This window comes from Macaca mulatta, chromosome 17 (assembly GCF_049350105.2).
Source record: "Macaca mulatta isolate MMU2019108-1 chromosome 17, T2T-MMU8v2.0, whole genome shotgun sequence".
Classification (NCBI taxonomy): Eukaryota; Metazoa; Chordata; class Mammalia; order Primates; family Cercopithecidae; genus Macaca; species Macaca mulatta.
Window position 1 is genome coordinate 70129766 of NC_133422.1, and position 21176 is coordinate 70150941.

General features: G+C 38.7%; 1 protein-coding gene and 1 pseudogene across 8 annotated transcripts in view; one reads left to right on the forward strand and one right to left on the reverse strand.

Annotated features, from left to right (window-relative positions):
* TBC1D4 (TBC1 domain family member 4) overlaps positions 1–21176 on the reverse strand; it is a 212323-nt gene that overhangs the window by 94818 nt on the left and 96329 nt on the right. For 2 of the 8 annotated variants that reach the window (XM_077973572.1, XM_077973568.1), the window contains exon 1: positions 15837–16240. The gene's annotated coding sequence lies outside the window, so the exon portion shown is untranslated. 8 annotated transcript variants of the gene reach the window in all.
* Positions 5507–7870, forward strand: LOC695072 (mitotic spindle assembly checkpoint protein MAD2A-like; annotated as a pseudogene).

Here is a 21176-nt window from a genome sequence, read left to right on the forward strand (position 1 = left end):
AAATAGGAAGTATAATGTCATCTAAACAAAATCCTAAAACTGAATATTTAATAGGTAGTTTTAACTTATGAAATGTCTGAGTTCATGAGAAGAGAAGGTTTTAAGCAAGGCTTAATTGTGTAATGAAATGGGCCTTGGAAAAGGAGGCAAAGGAGTGACGGCTCAGCCCAGAGGGATCTGGACATGACAAACTCTAGCTAAGATCAGTAGATAAAGCTGTAATATTATCAGGAAACAAAAAATGCCACACATTTCTCAGAAACCTATTTTTGTCCTGTCCTTCCATATTACTTCAGATATTTATACCATCATAACAGACTATTCACCTTGCAGATGAAAATAATATGACATTCTTGGGCTTTTATTCGAAGACTTCAGGTCCTTATAAACATTGTCATTAACTGTTAAGGAGAGTATACCTCCCTTCTTCAAAGAAGAAAAATCCTAACCGCAGGCCACCCCGGGATAACAACGGAAACACACATTCACCTCTCTCCAAAATCAGGCTGGAAAGAAAGGCAACAGCAAGCAACCAGACGCTAATCTCCGACCCGGACTTGCACTTTTTGTGGGTGAAGGAAAAGCACCAGTCTCCCCATATAGTAATAATTCATATTGGAGTTCTAAATGCACAACCTCCAACCCTCAGGGTAGAGATCAACTCCTCCAAACAACACGGGTCATCATGGAGTGTGCCTGCTGTGGCTGCTCCTGGGGAATGAAAAATTATCCCAAACAAAGGATTTATCTTGCAGCAAGATTGCCTTTCTGGCCTTGGTTCCTTCTTCCTGTCCGGGACTCTAGTGAACATCATCTGCAAAACGTTCTGATCACAAAAGGCATTCTCAGAGCTGACACTGGCTGTAGAAAAGGTATGCTTCTTTGTTCATTGAATATCAAATGCTCCCTTCCCTCCCCTTCTCTTGCGTGGGCTGGCAAAACGATACCAAGAGAAAGTGTATGATGGTTTACGTGACCCAAACAACACAACTTTCTTTTCATCTTTGATTGCAGAAAAGAATAAAAAGCTTGAGACTTTCAGCATCCGGGAGAAAGAATACGCTTCATCTATGCACCTCGCATATATCTGACTAGAAATTAGATTAATAAATAAAATACTTACACAAGCAATACACCTCTATTTTTGAAGCCTCTGAAATGTCACCATATTGTTTGAACGCCACCTGGAAGCAGGCGCTGTGTCATGACTAGCTTTTGCCCAGCCCATGCCAGGCCCTGCCCACTCTCCGAATGTATGCCCTGTCGACAGAGATGTCCTCTCTCCCTCAACAGAACTCAATCCCATGACACCAGGACCTTTCAATTAATTTATCTTCCATCATTTGTTAATATTTCAAGTACATTCTGGAAACTCAGTATCCTAAAGCCCTTTCAAAAGAATTTTTACTTCTCAAATTTTATGTATGTCAAACATACATAAAATTTTAACTCCTTAAATGTCAAATTTTAACTCCTTAGAGAAGCTCTCACCTTAGAATTTTAAGTAGAATTTGTGACACTAAGTATTTTTCAGGGCGTAATAGCCTTAATTCTTTAATATCCAAAACACCTCCCTAGGTCTACATTAAAAAGATTAATGATTACAGCAATGCTTCCATTATAATCAATGAGACTGAAGATCAAAGAAAATAAGGAAATCTGTTCAGTGGTTCCCAATAATTAGCCTGTATAATGTGACAATGGGGCCTGAAATCATTTTCATCAAAATTCCCAAACAAAGGATTTATCTGAGCTGCAGTCTTGCCAAATTTCACAACTTCAAAGTCAGAAACCAAATTCAAAGCAAACTCGCAGCCCTCATTTTTTTTTCACACATGGACTGCTTTCAAGAAAGACTAAGATGATCCCAACTGTAAATCATTTATAAATGACGTATCAGTTATAATAGACACTGTTTTGTCAAAATAACACCCACTTCATTTAGAACAAATGGTTTCAGTGGATGCTGCCAGTCCTTGCACCCTCCCCCAGGTCCAATCTTCCCATCCACCTGCCTCCAAAGTAACCACAATAAACTGCAGGTAATTCAAGCTGGTCCAGTGACAGGTAAACGGGTGAAACTGGCATGTGACCCAGGCCAGGTCAATGTGAGTTGTTCCCTAATATTTTTCCAACAGAAGACAAGACACAGCTGTTTCCCATCTGAAGTCTCAAGTATTAAGGCAATTAGTCTGGTACCATTCTCTTTCACTGCAGAGAGCCAGTCTGCAGTAACAAAATAAAACAAAGAGGAAAATGAAATTAGATCCAAATTGTGGAGAGAAAGAGTCCAGGTGGGGTCCAGTCCCTGGCTGTGAACATCCTTGGAGGTGTGGTGAATAGCTCTTGGGTCTCCTCCAATTCTGGGGGCCACTTCAGGGTCCTTTCACACGGTGATAGTTTTCACCCTTGCCTCTAAGAGTTCTAACCAGTACACAAGTCTAGGAGAATATATATTAACAAAGTAGTTAAAGAATCAGTTAAAGTTATACATAACCTGTTGAACCCAATCGTTGGGATTGGGTTCATCTGCAATGACTGAAACCCAAAATAGCAATTGATTACACAAAACAGAAGTTTGTTTTCCTGTCACATGAAACATGAAAGTGTAGTTAGTGTTTTGGGGCTGTTTTGGTACTTCATTGCTTGTCATTAAATATCAAAGGTGCAGGTGCCTTCTATCTTGTTTCTCTATCTTGGGGGCCTCAACTCCATGGTTCAAAATGTATTCCAGGGAGCAGGATACAAAGAAGGAATTAATAATAAGAAAAAGAGAAAGAGGATGTCCCCCCACTCCCCCCCCCACACACATACATAATGGATACTCTCTTAAGGAAGGTTTCTTAAGCAAGCTGCCACAAAACAAATCTACTTACACCCCAGTGGCCAGAACCAGAGGCACTCCTAGCAACAAGAGAAGCTAAGAAGCGTAGTCCTGACTCTACATAGCCATTTACCTAGTTCAAAATTCCGTTACTAAAGAAGAAGGGAGAACAGACATCAGGAACAACCTGTATTCTTTTCATAATGATCAATGATGCATTCGAGACAAGGCAATACAATCAGAACTCTTCAACAAAGAAAAGCTGGGGCTAGATGCAAGTCAAAATATTTAAGTTATATAATGCTTCTAAAAAGAAAGAACTCAAGTCAAAGTTCCAGAGATATGACCTTAATAAAAGTGAGGCTGAACTAGGTGTTTCAAAACTTTCTGAAACTGAAAAAAAAACAAAAACAAAAACAGAAATCTTATGATCAACCTTCAAAGACTGTCGTAGGACTATTCCTCTTCACCCAAAGATAACAAGGCACATCTGATGGTAATATCATTAAGCTACATCTACAGACATAATGAAATTTATAAATATCTTTTCCAAATAGGACCATGTTCTTCTGGTGACTTTTTTTTTTTTTTTTTTTTTTTTTGAGATGGAGTCTCACTCTGTCACCCAGGCTGGAGTGCAATGGTGCGATCTAGGCTCACTGCAACCTCTGCCTCCCGGGCTCAAGCAATTCTCCTGCCTCAGCCTTCTAAGTAGCTGGGATTACAGGCAGGTGCCACCACGTCTGCCTAATTTTTGTATTTTAATAGAGACGACATGGGGTTTCGCCTTGTTGGCAGGCTGGTCTCAAACTCCTGACCTCAGCTGATCTGCCAGCCTCAGTCTCCCAAAGTTCTGGGATTACAGGCATATGCCACTGCACCTGACCTTCTGGTGACTTTTAAGTAAACTTTTACATTTCTACAGAGACCATAATAGGGCAATAATCCACAAATAACCATCTAAAACTTACTTCAACCAGTAATATGTTTCTGCAGTATTATTCTGGTACAGTCACGAAGCAATGTGATTAATCAATAACTATAACATAAATTAAATTTCTTACTTTCATTTCAGCTTAGGAAATATAGATCAATGCATTCCAATAGGCCAAACACAGAGAACAGCATCATGTGTGTAAGCAGCACTTATCCTGTCACAAAAATTTACTGAGCCACTGAGGGTTAACTGTGTTGTTTATAACTTTTCATTTTAATCATTTGGAGCATGTACATACATCTCTGTCTTCATAAACAGTATATATTAGGCATAATATAAATTTTTCTGTCTGATTCAACGTGTGAACATCATGTCTTCAGCGCAACACAAGATTCTCTAGTTCCTAGCCAGCTGCTAAATAAATATCGAAAACTGTTGGCGCAGTAGAATGGAGAACTTTAAACTTCAAACAGTGAGGCCATTAAATGGCAAATAGGCCCCAGATTGTATCCGGGAAACATACCTTTTTATGAAAGCTGGAGCTCTACGTGAATGATAGCTATGGCCATCTGCTACTTGTGAGACTTTGTTCTCCAAAACTATAGAACGAAAAGGTCTGATATACAAATTATTTTCTGATTCTCTACTAACACCATTCACCATTCTTGTTTCTAGAAGAAAATGTCTCAGAAATTGTCTTTAATGCAGGTTTCGAAATGGCCCTGAAAGTCAATGGGAACAAAAGGGCCCAGATGCAACAATTATGTGATGCAAATACCACTGCACTATCCCATGGGCACTACAACCATACCTCAAACACAAATGAGCAAAAACAAGACATTCAGTTACTCTACTAACTATTCAAGTATGAGTTCACTGATAAAGACCAACCCAAAACTATATATTACATATAATATAGATAAATATTCTGATTGGTCTTTTAAATATATATATCATATATATATTTTCTGATTGGTCTTTATCAGTATCTGTGTGTGTGTATCTATCTATCTATCTATCTATCTATCTAGCTATCTATCTATCTAGCTATCTAGCTATCTATCTGTCTCTCTTAAACCAGGATCTTTCTGTCTACCTATCTATCTACATATCTATCATAAACCAGGCCTGATAGAGTTCACCGGGGAATCTTTGCTACAATGGATATATAAAAGTAGCATGCAATTATATATTAATGGCATGCAAAATATAGTTCTAATTGCTACAAACTGTTTATTGCCTTAAGTTTCTCTTTCAAATATGAACATGATTTGGGGGTTTCGTATCTTTAAAGTTTCAAAGCCATAAATTACAATTATTGTAATATGTTAAAGGGTAGTACATTAGTACTATGGCTATATGTGGCATTTTGTTAGTGTAATATCCATCAGCATGATTTTACTCCTTATCGTTTGTATCTTTGCCTGTTTTCCACACATACCAGCTTATGTAATAAACGCACATCAATATATTTTAAAGTTCGATTTTACTAAAAGTTGGTTTAAATTATTGAAAATTCTTCAAATGCATATTAAATCTATATTAATAACTAGAAACTTTTTAAATGTTTTGTTTTAAAATGATCAGCTTTTGAAAAAATACAAAAATCACCTAGTCATTCTTATGTTGCTTCCTTTGATCTCTAGATTTTCATAAAATTCCATGGTTAGAAAAAGGAAGCAAACAAAGATCACTGAAATGAGAGAAAACATTAAATGGTGGAACAGATTTGTGGTCGGTGGCCATCAGTGATACAGATAGAAATTTGGGCATGACAATAGAATTTTTTCTTTTATTAACTAAAAAGATAAACAAATACCTAGCTCTCTTTCAGTGTAGGAGTTAGCGTAATGATGAAGGGAAAAAGTTGATCACAATAATAGCTGCGTAGGAATGAGGACCATGCTAAAACTTTTACATTCAATAATTCTTATTCTCACAACTATCCAAGATAGGGCCCATTACTCCCACTGTGAAAATAAGTTGGTTTAACTTCTCAATTTTTCTATACTTCTAAATGTGCTCTAAAAAATTATCTATTAAAAAATAATAAACTGGAAAACTGATGATCAGAGAGGCCATGAAGTGTTTGTTTCAAGTTTAGAAGATTCACATCGAATACATATGCAGCTGAAGAAAATAAACAGATTTTTAATAGAACTTAGAATCTAGAATTTCGACAATAATTTTCAAAGCTTCATATTTAAGCTTCTGCAAAACTTTCAACATTTCCAGTATGGCAGCATTATAACTATTGATGCCAGTTGGGTAAATTTATTATTTAACAAGTCTTACTTTCTATTTTCAGGTACAAAATGAACTAATTTATGTTTTGAGCAACATTAAAAAAATAGTATATAAACATCTCAATCACATAACAACATGACCGAATTTAACATCAGAAACTTCTACAAAGATCTTCTATAAATTGCTATATAATAAACAAGAAAATTAAAATCCAGAGAAACGAAATGACTAGCTCAAAATCACAAAGCTAAATTATTACTTGATTTACACAAATGTGAGGTTTTATACATACATACACACACACATGCACACACACACACAGCTTTTCAAGATACATCTATTTAAAGAAAGTAAATCTCTAATGTTCAATGAGATCAATATGGTAAATGTCAAATATTATCAAAATGTATGACAGTATATTCATTTGTGTAACTGTCTTTTTAAAGTCTGCCAACTTCGTTGGCGGGGAAGTGCTGTGGGAGCCGCTGTGATTGCTGTCCGCCCAGTGCAAGTGCGTGCCTTTGTTTGTGTCCCTGGCCATGGAGCTGCAGCTCTCCCGGGAGCAGGGAACCACCCTGTGCGGGAGCGCTGAAATCGTGGCCGAGTTCTTCTCATTCGGCATCAACAGCATTTTATATCAGCGTGGCATATATCCATCTGAAACTTTTACTCGAGTGCAGAAATACGGACTCACCTTGCTTGTAACTACTGATCTTGAGCTCATAAAATACCTAAATAATGTGGTGGAACAACTAAAAGATTGGTTATACAAGTGTTCAGTTCAGAAACTGGTTGTAGTTATCTCAAATATTGAAAGAGGTGAGGTCCTGGAAAGATGGCAGTTTGATATTGAGTGTGACAAGACTGCAAAAGATGACAGTGCACCCAGAGAAAAGTCTCAGAAAGCTATCCAGGATGAAATCCATTCAGTGATCAGACAGATAACAGCTACAGTGACATTTCTGCCACTGTTGGAAGTTTCCTGTTCATTTGATCTCCTGATTTATACAGACAAAGATTTGGTTGTACCTGAAAAATGGGAAGAGTTGGGACCACAGTTCATTACCAATTCTGAGGAAGTCCGCCTTCGTTCATTTACTACTACAATCCACAAAGTAAATAGCATGGTGGCCTACAAAATTCCTGTCAATGACTGAGGATGACGTGAGGAAAATAATGTAATTGTAATTTTGAAATTTGGTTTTCCTGAAATCAAATCATCTATAGTTAATATGTTTTATTTCACTGGTTAATTTTTACATGGAGAAAACCAAAATGATACTTACTGAACTGTGTAATTGTTCCTTTTATTTTTTGGTACCTATTTGACTTACCATGGAGTTAACATCATGAATTTATTGCACACTGTTCAAAAGGAACCGGGAATTTTTTTTGTCAACGTTGTGATGTATATTCCTTTGAAGATAGTAATGTAGATGGAAAAACTTGTGCTATAAAGCTAAATGCTTTCCTAAATCAGATGTTTTGGTCAAGTAGCTTGACTCAGTATAGGTAGGGAGATATTTAAGTATAAAATACAGCAAAGGAAGTCTAAATATTCAGAATCTTTGTTGAGGTCCTGAAAGTAACTAATAATCTATAAACAATGAAATATTGCTGTATTAGCTCCTTTTGACCTTCATTTCATGTATAGTTTTCCCTAATGAATCAGTTTCCAAATTTGACTTTAATTTATGTAACTTGAACCTATGAAGCAATGGATATTTGTACTCATTAATGTTCTGTAATACAGAACTCTTAAAAATGTTTTTTTGTGTGTGTGTTTTATAAAATCAAGTTTTAAGTGAAAGTGAGAAATAAAGTTAAGTTTGTTTTAAAAAAATAAATAAATAAAAAATAAAGTCTGCCAACTTCACTAGATTTCAAAGAATATGACAGCAGGAAAATATGTATTTTGTTCACCACTTAATACCCCATGTCTGTCACAATGACTAACATGAGTTCAATACTCAATAAATGTTTAATGACTGAATAAATGCTTTAAGAATCCAACAGCCTCTTCCAAAACATGGAATCTCATAAACCAAAATGTCTATTTGACGTGCATCTATTACTAACATAGAATGGACCAAGATATTGAGCAAAGACTAAGCACTGTTAAAATATTTGATGGTTAATTGACATCAGAAGTCCTTGAGGCCTTAAATAGCCTCATGTCAGAAAATGATTATCAGTCTCAAAGAGAGCCGTTTCACTCCCCTGAGTCAGCTAAAACTCCAAGTTTTAGTTGATAAAAATCAACTAAACAACACATTTACCATTATTGATAAAATTAAGGTATCTAAAAGAAAGCTAGTATTGAAGTATATCAGTTTTGCTCATCTGACTCTTTTTTTTTTTTTTTTTTGAGAAGGAGGCTTGCTCTGTTGCCCAGGCTGGAGTGCAGTGGCACGGTCTTGGCTCACTGCAACCTCTGCCACTCAGATTCAAGCGATTCTCATGCCTCAACCTCCGAAGTGGCCCAGCTTATCTTTGTATTTTTAGTAGAGACAGGGTTTCACCGTGTTGGCCAGGCAGGTCTCGAACTCCTGGCCTCAAGTGATCCACTCGCCTCAGCCTCCCAAAGTGCTGGGATTACAGACGTGAGCCACTGCACCCAGCCTCATCTGACTCTTCTATTAAGAGGCAGACACGCCTGTAATCCCAGCACTTTGGGAGGCCGAGGCGCGTGCATCACCTGAGGTCAGGAGTTCGAGACCAACCTCACCCATATGGTGAAACCCCCATCTCTACTAAAAATAGAAAAAATTAGCCAGGCGTGGTGGCTGGCACCTGTAATCCCAGCTACTTGGGAGGCTGAGGCAAGAGAATCACTTGAACCCAGGAGGTGGAGGTTGCAGTGAGCTGAGATCACGCCATTGCATTCAAGCCTGGGCCTGAGTGCGAAACTCCATCTCAAAAAAAAAAAAAAAAGAGGCAGACACTTTTTAATCTGTCTCTGGAATAGTAATGAACTAGGTAAGATTTTTTTTTTTAATCTTCAAGGGATGAAACACTGAATTTACAAACAATCCATCCCTATTTCCTTCATTCCACCTTCTCGGCATTTTATGTTCCCACACATTAACTCTATCTACACTATGTGAGGAAGTGAAAAAAGGAAGAAAATTCACACCTTCTTATTCTTTATCATGGTTTCCACACGACCACCTCCTATGGGAGTCCTGACAAAGCTAGCCTAATGCAGTCCCCATAATTTCTGGTGTTACGCCACTGGAAGAGTTTTCATCATCACCATCCAAATGAACAGAAGAGAGCTTCTGCTCTAGAAAAAGATCCTTACCTTTCCCCCTGCCTTTTTTTAACTCCAAAATCCTCTCTCTGTAACATCTACTATGCCCAATTACGAATGGGTCACAAACTTCACAGTAAGACATATCCAGGTTCCATTCCCAGCTCGATCACTTACTAGCTATGTGATTTTTGGCACACTTCAAACTCTCTTAACTTCAGCATCATCCTCTATAAAATAGGGATAATACCTGTAACCTATAAAAACTGTGAGAATAAAGTTTATATAAAGCACCTAACATTGTTTCTAACATAGGTTCTTAATAATGTTAATAAAGTTATGAATTAACTTGTTAATAAATATTAACTATTTTTATCCACCTCCTCTTCATTATCAATCAACTGCATGATGTACAAAAAGTCTCCCATTTATTATGAGGAAATCATCATGTCCCACAAACACCAGTCCTTCCTCATGGTGCCTATTTGTCCAGTGGGTGAATGGGCTATAACTGCCACTCAATCATTTATTTCACTGTCGAAATAACTATACCTGGCTTTTCACCTTCAGCCTTAGGATTTCTAATTTTAAACAAATTGTAATGGGTAATATATTTGCCTATATCAAGTAATAGGATTTCTCCAATGATTTCAATTTCTTCTGTATTCTTAAAAAGAAACAGAATACCAGAAACTGCTTCATATTGTTGCTTCACCTTTTCCCCAATAAAAATTTGACTTGAAACCTCTGGCAATTCACCTTGAAATGAACTCCCCACCTTCAGTTGCTTTCTTATTGCCCAAATATGAGGCAAAGTTATTGGCATCCCCAAGTCTGTGCCATCCACAAACTGCTATCATTGCAGGTTCACTCAAATCAAGAAACATTTATTGAATTCCTTCTCAGTGCAACAAGAACACCAGAGGCTCTAAGTGTGCTAGGCGCTATGCATGCAAACAGGACAATGAAATGGTCTCTCTTCACTGATGGCTCAAACTCTAAAATAGATCCAAACACACAAAATAACCTACAATGATACAACGAAATAAGTGCTGAATGGCTACATGTTTACAGTACCAATCTATGGAGATGGATGGGAAACTAATAAATGAAATACTAGCAGGCAATATACTAGAGACACAACATAATATTTGTAACAGCACGGAAAGATAGTTGAACACTAGGAAACCCATTGAGGGAAGCTGATTCAGTGAAAGGGAATCTTTTTAGGCTGGGGAATCTCCAGCATTTTTCTACTCCAGGCTCTCACTACCTCTTTCTGTCTGAGATTAGCTCTTTGTTAATATCCTCACCTCCAGCCTCTCTCCTTCCCCTTGGCTCTCAAATCCACCCTAAACAATATAGCCAGATTAATCAGCCTAAATCAGAACAGGCAGCCTCTCATTCCTCTTATAAAGTTTTTGCCAAAAACTTTACCCAGTGAGTGCCCAATGTCTGTTTACTTGAAGTTCCAATTTGGAGACTATGCATCCAGGGCTCCCAAATATCATTCCAGGTTTTTCTCTCACTATTTCATTTCAAATAAATTACACTGGGCTGCTTGCTGCTTCCTCAAGACTGCTCCAACTTTTTTCCTCGACACCTTCTTTCTGCCTACAAAACTTTCTTTTCATTAATCTCTTTAAAATTGTGTTATTCAATATGGTAGCTTCTAGCCACGGGTGGAGTTGAATTTAATATGACTAGGAAAAAGATTTTTTGATTTGAATTAACTTTAATATGCATTACAATTTTAAAACAGATGCCCTATTCAGTTATTGGAAAACTTTAAAGTATGACTGGAAAAAACTGTATGTGAATTTTGTTTTTCAACTGTTAAATTTTATAAACTCTATATTTAGATCACATATTTCCAATGAAAAGTTAGCTTCTGAATTGAGATGTGCTATGTGCTGGACATGTAAAATGAAGAGTCAATTTCAAGGGCTTAGTGTGAAAAATGTTAAGTATCTCAATACTTTTATACTGATTATAATGCTGAAATTACAATATTCTGGGCATATTGGGTTAAATAATATATACAATTCAAATTAATTTCACCCAGCTCTTTTGACTTCTTTTAATGTGTTTACTAGAAAGTTTTAAATTACACATGAGCCTCACACTATATTTTAATTGGACAGCACTGCATTAGAATTCTATCTCTGTATACCTTTAAGGGCAAGTTAAATGTCATGAACTCTATTAAAAGCCTATCTTCGGTCAGGCACAGTGGCTCACGCCCATAATCCTAACATATTGGGAGGCTGAGGCAGGCAGCTCACTTGAGGTCAGGAGTTCGAGACCACCCTGGCCAACATGGTGAAACCCTATCTCTACCAAAAAATACAAAAATTAGCCGGGCGTGGTGGTGAGCACCTGTAGTCCCAGCCACCCAGGAGGCTGAGGCATGAGAATCACTTGAACCCGGAAGGTGGAGGCTGCAGTGAGCTGAGATTACACCACCATACTCCAGTCTGGGTGACAGAGTGAGACCTTGTCTTCCCCACAAAAAAAAGAAAAGAAAACGTTTCCAGAATTCTGAATTCTCTAAACAGAAATGATCTTACCCCCACCTCAACCGTGACTATAGTAGGCACTCAAAACATTTATTTATTTACTGAAAAAATGGCTAAAACATTTTGTTTTTATCCCCATGGCACTTAATACATTTGGACTTGTACAATAGTCCCTCCTTATCTGTAGTTTCACTTTCTGTGGCTTTAGTTTCCTGCAGTACAGTACAATAAGGCATTTTGGAGAGGGTCCACATTCATATAATTTTTATTAGAGTATATTGTTATAATTGTTCTGTCTTATTATTATTGTTGCTAATCTCTTGCTGGGCCTATTAAACTTTGCTATGTATGTATGTATGTATGTATGTATGTATGTACACGAAAAAAACAGAGTATAAATAGGGTTTAGTACTATCCACGGGGGGTCTTGGAATGTGTCCCTCACTGATAAGGCGGGACTACTGTATATAACTGGTCTTCTTGCCTTATGTCTCCTACAAGATTCTCAATTCCTTGCTTAGCACTTATTCTTACCTCATCATCTATTTCCTGGGCACATGGCCTACCAGTTTTCCTGAACTATTCTTTCTCTGCTCTCCAGCTCCTAAACGTTTCAAAACTTATCTCCAGGCCAGGTGCAGTGGCTCATGCCTGTGCCAGGATTACAGAATCCTAGCACTTTGGGAGGCCAAGGCAGGCAGATCACTTGAGATCAGGAGTTCAAGACCAGCCTGGCCAACATGGTGAAATCCCATCTCTACTAAAAATATAGAAATTAGCTGAGCATGGTGATGGGTGCCTGTAGTCCCAGCTGCTTGGGAGGCTGACACAGGAGAATCGCTTGAACCTGGGAGTCGGAGGCTGCAGTGAGCTGAGATCGCACCACTGCACTCCAGCCTGGGCAATAGAGCAAGACTCTATCTCAAAAACCTCATCTCCAGCGAGCTGTATATTCCTTTCTGGACACCATGCAGCACTACATCCAGTCAACCTGACAGTAACTTTCCAGTTTCTCCAAAATTCTACCTCAATTGGGAACCAGAAAAGATAAAGGAAGAAAAAAGTTTCTTTAAAAAAAAAAAAAAAGGTTGCCACTGCAAAATATAGGAATATGAGCCCAAATATTTGAAAATTCAGTTATGATAAAATATTTCTTTACATAAATACCAGCTAAATGGTTTCCTTATGATTAGTCTATGAATTTGTGGGCTGATTCAGAAAAAACACTTCAGAAAGATTATTCCTTTCACGACTCTGAAATAAACAAACAAAAATCATCCTTAAATGTTTGAAACTCCAGTTATGGTTAAAATAACTGAAGAAAAATCTTTCTGAAACCGCTGTGCCTTTATTAAATATTCCTAAAAATTTTGTTTGCCCTATAAATATTGGATAAACACATATGCTTCTTTCAGCCTAGTAAACAGAATATGAAGAACATAAAAACATGACTAATAAATCTTCCATGCAAATTGCCCATAAGGCACATCAGCAGATAATAAGATGTCCTCAGAGAAGGAGGAACAAAGAGAGGAACAAAGCACAGGCTGCTCACTGCTCAGCAGCCTGGGAGGCCGATTTGCTCACAATTCCCCTCACAGAAACTTCCCTCCATGGCCCTTCCCAATGGTGCCCTACCCCAGAGCCTGTGGCAGCAATGCACACCTACAAATCACCCACAGCAACCCAGGGCTTCCCCCTCACAGCACTTACGGACTATATTTAGTCACCCAATGGCATCTTCCTCTCCCACAGATGTGTCTCATGCCTCTTATCTATCCCGAGCACAAGGCCTAGCACATGGCTCCCATGCAATATGTTTGTGAAATGAACTAACCAATGAATGAGCAGGCAAAGAATCAAAGAGAAAGTGGTGGTTCTGCTCACCCTCCTAGATCACAATACTAAACTGGTTCTTGCCTGAACCTAGAGTGTTTTCATATGAGAAGACAGTATTAATCAAATTAAGAGTGTCACCTGAAAAGCAGGTGCCTGCTCTGAAAAGAGACGTTGATAACAGCCTCTGCATGATCATTGCTAATGCAAATACATGAACAATTTGAACGTGAGTATCTGGGAAAGTTAGCTCTTTGTAAATAATATTTGCTATGAACTTACTGTGTGCACTTTCTAGATAATAATAGCTATCACTAATGGAGCACTTATGTGCGGGGCACTGTTCTAAATGCTTTATATATCTCCTTTAATCCTCACAACTATCCTTTGAGGTAATTCTATTATTATCCTCATTTTACTGATAAGAAACTGTCCTAGATTCTGCTAATTTATTGAACCCACTCATAAAATCATGTTAACCGGATCAAGAAAATGAATATGACATTTTCCAGTCTTAAGAGGATAACATCAAAGACTATGAGATTAGAACGGAAACTAGACATCAAACACTGCGTTTCTGTGACAGTGTTTGCTTGTGATTAACAGTGTGCACCCTAAAGCCCTCGTGTCCTGCTATGATCCGGGACAATTTATAATATATTTATAAACACCATTAAGTTTAATTCTACCCTACAAGGCTTATCTGTAAATACTAAACAGAAAACAAAAGGATGAGTGAAGTTAACACACTGCGGCATTAACGAATGTCAATATCTACTGGGCCAACCTACCAATGAGAACATCTTAAACATATAAATTCAGAACTACTGCATTAAAGCCTTGAGCAATAAACTTGGACCAAAAACCATGACTATCATTTAATAGCCCTAGAAAAGAATGCAATGAAAGAAAAGCTTTCATGAATACATTATACACTTTTTACATGGCTTCACAATTCTTATAAAAACGCATGCTGTAAAATAATAAATGTGCTTTTAATACAGATTTGCTATTTTATTTCATGATACATGCTCATTGTAAAATAAACCATACAGACAAGTACAAATAAAAAAACACTCACCCAGAGAATACCACTACTGAAATTTTAGTGAACATCTCTCCACACATTTCTCAATATTAAAATAGTTAATATAGGTATAAAATTTTGAATAAACAGACTCATTCTAAACAAAAAGTTTTGTGATCTCCTTTTTGTCCTTGAAAACATGGTGTAGGTATTTTTCCTTGTTGATAATTGACATCTTTATCATTATTTTCCAAGTGCTTTCTAAAACAGCAATTCTCACTCTTGAAACTGTTGAGACCACTAAGGGCTTCTGTATGTATGGTTCTATCTATCAATATTTATCATTTTAGAAATTATAACTGAGAAAATTTTAAATATTTATTAATTCACTTAATATAGTCACAAATCATTATATGATAAATATTATTTTTATGAAAATCACTTTTAAAACAAAAAAGTTTGTGCAAAGATTGATATTGTTTAACATTTTTGTAACACCTGACTTAATAAAAGGTAGCTGGATTCCCTTATCTGTTTCTGCACTCAATCTGCCATGACATGAAGAACATCTAACGTCCCACAAGTATATATAAATGGAAAAGGGTAAATTTTCAGAGCTTCTTCAGATAATGGTTAATATTATCTTCTGATACGATCCACCAAAGAATGATCATTCCTTACAGGTTTGTGGCAACGTGAAATCTGAAACTGTGTCAGTGAACTTTCTACATTCTGTCCCATTGAAATCCATTTCTTTATTTTGCACTTCAAAAGAATCTTTTAACAATGCAAGGTTTTGTAACTCATACACTGGTCTTTGGGGAAATATTGGTTCGCTGAATTATGCAAATTTTGACGTATTCTATTAAGTATTATCAAGACATCACATTTGCTAATATCACCACTAATCTCATCAAAGTCTTCAGCAAACCATCAAGCTCACAATGACAAACAGAAGTTTTTCCAAAAGTCTAAACACACCCTGTCAGTTGCTTTTCTTTAAGTGGCAAGATCACTTTGTTCATTTTCAAGACTATGTCTGCCTAACACCCAAGACTGAAGAAGCACATTTTGTTATGAGTCATTCTTTCAAGTAAAAATGGTTTTCCAAGTAAAAGAGGCTAGTTCAGCATGCAACTTGTATTAGCTTTCTGTTACTGCCTTAATAAAGTACCACAAGCTTCATTTATTACCTTACAGTTCCGCAGGACAGAAGTCTAGTACAAATCTCATCAGACTAAAATCATGATGCTGGCGGACTGTTATCCTTATTGGAATCTCTAGGGGAGAATTCATTTCTTTATGGTCTTCTTTCAGGCTGTCACCTGAGGGCTGTTCCCAGCTTCTAAAAGACATCCAAATTCCCAGCTTTGTGGCCCCCTTCTTCCACCTGCAAAGCTGGCAACAGTGGGTTGAGTGCTCTTCACATCACATCTCTCTGACCCATCTTCTACCTTCCTCTTCCCTGTTAAGAACTCCTGTTATTAGATTAGGCCCACTTGGATAATCCAGGATAATCTCTGCATCTTGAGGTCCTTCACTTTAATCACATCTGCAAAGTTACTTCTGACACACAAGGTAATATATTCACAGGTACCTGGGATGAAGGCAAGGACATATTTAAGGGGCCATAGTTCTTCCTATCACACAATTCAAAAAATTGTACAAATGCTTTTTCTTTACACCAGCATTGTATTTGGTATGCCATTCCCATTTTCTCAAGTATTATATTTTTTAAAATGTGTTCTCAGGGGTTAAATTTTTAAAAATTGAATAAATTCTACTGATTCAATAAGCAGATGAAGATCATTCTGAAGTGGGTCTGGCTGGGATTTTTAGCTATGAATTATTGACTGTGAAGAATACAGTGATCACTAGTAGAGTTTGGTGCCACTGCATTGATGGACACCATCATGGCATCATGCTAAGATGCCAGTGGTTTCATCTACCATAGGTTTTGCACCAGTAGTGCAAATGTCAACATGATGAAAAAGACAAATAACATCTTAACATTATAATCAAAATAGTTTTGACTTGCTGACCCCCTGAAAGTATCTCAGGGAACCCCAGAGTTCTGCAAACCACACTTGAGTACTATGGTTCTCAAGTCTTCCACATGTCCACAGTAATACAGTATGACAACATTGACCCAATTCAATTATCTGCTCACCGTATGTGATATAGGTTATAAATAAAATGTTATGCCTTCCAACATTGTTCAAACAGGCTCCAATACCAGCTCTCCAGTTTACTGGTTTGTGTGGCCTTTTACAAACTTATTATTAGCAGCTCTAACTTTAGTGTTTTATGCATAAAGTGGTTTACTGATATCTGCTTCAAATTATTATTGTAAGGATTTGTGAAATTAAATGACAGCAGACATATGCTTGGCCAATAAGTGCTCACTAAAATGGTAGCTATTGTTGCCCATCATCTATTCTGGGTCCAAATTTTTTGCATGTGATTATTTTTTAAAAATAACAGACCTGCTGCAATATTCCAGACTTTTCTTAACTTGTCATACTTAAAACAGGACAGTACCCTGCTTACTTGATTCCGATATATTTCCAGGAGTACTCGTTCTACAGACTGATCATGCTCATGTTAGTGAGCTACCCTGTAGCCAGAATGAATTATAAACAGCCTTGAAAGGAGATTTTGGGAAAAAAGACAAAACTATTCATCATACTCTCTCTGTTTCAGATTAAAGTTAGGCCACAAAAATTCTGTTTACTTTTATTTAATTCTGAGGCTACTAGTAGTTTTTTTTAATGTACTTTGTTTCTTCAGAAAAGCACTGTAAGTAAAAACAGACTAGTTTGTAGAAAAGCTTGGTTTTATGTAACTATTGTATCTCTAGAATTGGTTTTAGTTTTTGTTATTTTTTAATAACAGAATAATAATTATTATGAGAAACAGTTAAACTGGTTAAATAAAATAGAAGAAAAATAATATTTTGACCAATTAAATATTGCCATAGTGTTAGCAAATCATTTTGATAAAATTAGTCATATGAATTATAACAATTTATAAAAATAGCCACAAATCCCAAACAATTATGGTACTGTGGTTGGCTAATGCACACAGTCCAATACCAGGCATCAACATGATGGTGCTAGTCAGATATGGACAAGGACTAGAAGACAACGTGCACAGAAAAGGCCAGAAAATTTACAAGTTAAAACACTAAAGATTGTAAGAAATTCTCAGCAAACCAGAAGTCTAGGCCCTAGAAGTAACAGAAACAATAATTCCTGAAGACAGGTAACTAAACCAAAAACTTAACATGAAAAGGTCTGAACACGCTGGGTATGGTGGCTCAGCCTGTAATCCCAGCACTTTGGGAGGCTGAGGCGGGCAGATCACTTGGGGTCAGGAGTTCGAGACCAGCCTGGCCAACATGGTAAAACCCGTCTCTACTAAAAATACAAAAAAAAAATAATAATAAGCTGGGCGTGGTGGTGGGCACCTGTAATGCCAGCTACTAGGGAGGCTGAGGCAGGACAATCGCTTGAGCCTAGGAGGCAGAGGTTGCAGTGAGCTGAGATCGTGCCACTGCACTCTGGCGAAAGAAGGAAGGAAGGAAGGAGGGAGGGAGGGAAGGAGGGAGGGAGGGAGGGAGGGAGGGAGGGAGGGAGGGAGGGAAGGAAGGAAGGAAGGAAGGAAGGAAGGAAGGAAGGAAGGAAGGAAGGAAGGAAGGAAGGAAGGAAGGAAGGAAGGAAGGAAGGAAAGAAAAGGTCAGAAGAGAGATTAAATTGACAGTCAGGTCTCAATGGTCGAAAGGTCTGGGTCCAGGAGATTAGGTACAAGTCTACATCCAGAGTGATTAGGATGTAGAATAACCTGAAATAGGGCTTCCCCCATGAACCCAGCGCCATGGCTGCTGAAGGGTATTCTTAAAAGGTGCTACTACTAATTTCTGACACTAACAGACTCTTTCACTGCCACCTTCAGCAATTCACTCACTTACAGATTCTCATTCTCATGTAGTAATGGCAACCCCAGAGTTAAAACACAATAATGAAAGGGAACTGGAATCTAACATTCTGCCTTGCTAACTGTAATTCCTCAAGACTTGGGATGATGGAAGCTTAAGGATGCTGCATGTGACCTTCAAACAGATTTTTTAAAAGACCACAAAATAACAGCAGACTTCGAGGTATATAAGGCAGCAATTGTCGAAAGAGGAAAACCTCATCTTTCTCTTCTATTTAGTGTGTGAAAATCACTGTGCGTGTATAGGTATGTGTGTGAGGATGGATAGATAGATGGGAAGGAAGGAAGGAAGGAAGGAAGGAAGGGAGGGAGGAAGGAAGGGAGGGAGGGAGGGAGGGAGGGAGGGAGGGAGGGAGGGAGGGAGGGAGGGAAAAACAGGAGGGGAGGGGAGGGGAGGGAACGGAAGGGGAGGGGAGGGAACGGAAGGGGAGGGGAGGGAACGGAAGGGGAGGGGAGGGAACGGAAGGGGAGGGGAGGGAACGGAAGGGGAGGGGAGGGAACGGAAGGGGAGGGGAGGGAACAGGAGAGGAGGGAACGGGAGGGGAGAGGAGGGAACGGGAGGGGAGGGGAGGGAACGGGAGAGGAGGGAACGGGAGGGGAGGGGAGGGGAGGGGAGGGGAGGGGAGGGGAGGGGAGGGGAGGGGAGGGGAGGGGAGGGGAGGGGAGGGAAGGGAAGGGAAGGGAAGGGAAGGGAAGGGAAGGGAAGGGAAGGGAAGGGAAGGGAAGGGAAGGGAAGGGAGAATCTATATATCTTTGGATACATATCCAAAGAGAGCTTCCACAAGTTCTGACCTTCACATCTAACTGTGCTTACACTATGCCTTCTTTCCTGATACTATGCACACACTAGCTAAGGCCACTTTTTCCTCCACCACACACACACACACACACACACACACACACACACAAACAACTTGTATATCAGATGTCATGGCCTCCTGCACACTTAAGGACACTGATGAAGGAGTTCTCCCCTCTCTCTTCTACAACATCAATTTTTCCTTCTCTACTCTATCCTCCCCATCAGTTTACACACACACGTTATTTTTACCTCTCATCCTAAAAGAATTCTTTTGACCCCACTTCCTTCTCTAACTACCAGACCAATTCCCTCCTCCTAGATGCAGTTAAACTCCAAAAGAGTTGCCTGCATTTGCTGTCTGTGATTTCTCTCCTCCCTTTCCTTCTTGAACCCATACCACATCAGGCAATTACTCCTGCCACCCCAGCAAAGCAGCTGGTATGGCTGCCACATTGCTAAATCCAATGGTTAATTCCCAGTCCCTATCATATTAGACCCACGGGGTACACTTGACAGAAAAGAGCACTTCCTCAACCTTGACATACTTCTTTCACTTGGCTACCAGGACACTTGACTGTGCTAGGTTTTCTCCCTTCACTGGCTCTCCTTCAGATTCCTTTGCTTATTCCTTCTCATCTCTCAGAACTCTCATCCTTGGGACTACCCAGGGCTCTAGGATTGGCCCTTTCCTCTTTCCTATTTACACTTGCTCCACTTAGTCATTTCATGCAGTCTCCTGGCTTACAAGACCCTGCACCATCTGATGCCCTACTCCCTCTCTGAGCTCCTCGCCTGCCACTCACCCTCACTCAGTCCACTCCAGCCACATGGCCTCCTGACTGCTCCTCCACACAGCAGGAGCCTTCCTCCTGGGGCCACGGAAGTCCTGTTCCTCTCTCTCACTTCCTTAGATCTTTCCTCACCTGTTGTCTTTTCAGTGACAACTCCATTGGGCGCACTCACTGAAACTCTCTCTCGCTTTCTCTCGTTCTTTCTCCGGTCTTTCATTATTTCTTTTTCTCTCTCCTTCTCTTCCTTTCTCTCCAACCCCTTTCCTGTAAAATTTGTATCCTAAGCACTTCTCACCACTTAGCATGCTATAATATTGTACTTTTTTATATTTTTAATGTCTTTCCATGATAAAAAGAAGCCCTATAAAACCAAAGACTTTCAACAAATATTTGCTGAATAAATAAACATATAAATATGTGTTGGATAAATAACCAAAAGACCGTATTTTAAAATGCACACAAAATAAACGCAAAAATGACCCTATTTTAGGGTCATTTTTGACCCTAATATTGGCATATCCTCCTTCTCACTTTATTTCTACTTCCTTACCAGCATTCATTCTCCATCATACCCCTCAGCTGATCATTTCGTATATTTCATGTATTCTTTAGTCATCTGAAAGAAGATCCTCAAGCAGACAATCCACTTTTAATTCACTGGCACTTGCAAGACAACCTCACATAAATGTTCTCATGTGCTCCTAATTCCACTTCAATATCTCACTGCCCCTCCTTCTGTCCTCTCATACTTTAACCACTGAAGACATTTTCCTTTTCTTCTTCTTCCTCTTCCCCTTCTTCTTCCTCCCCCTCCCCTTCTTCCCCCTCCTCATCCTCCTCCCCATTCTCCTTCTTCATCTTCTTTTTTTTTTAAGAGACAGAGTCTCTCTCTGTTCCCCCAGCTGGACTGCAGTTGCAGAATCACAGCTCACCGCAACCTCAAA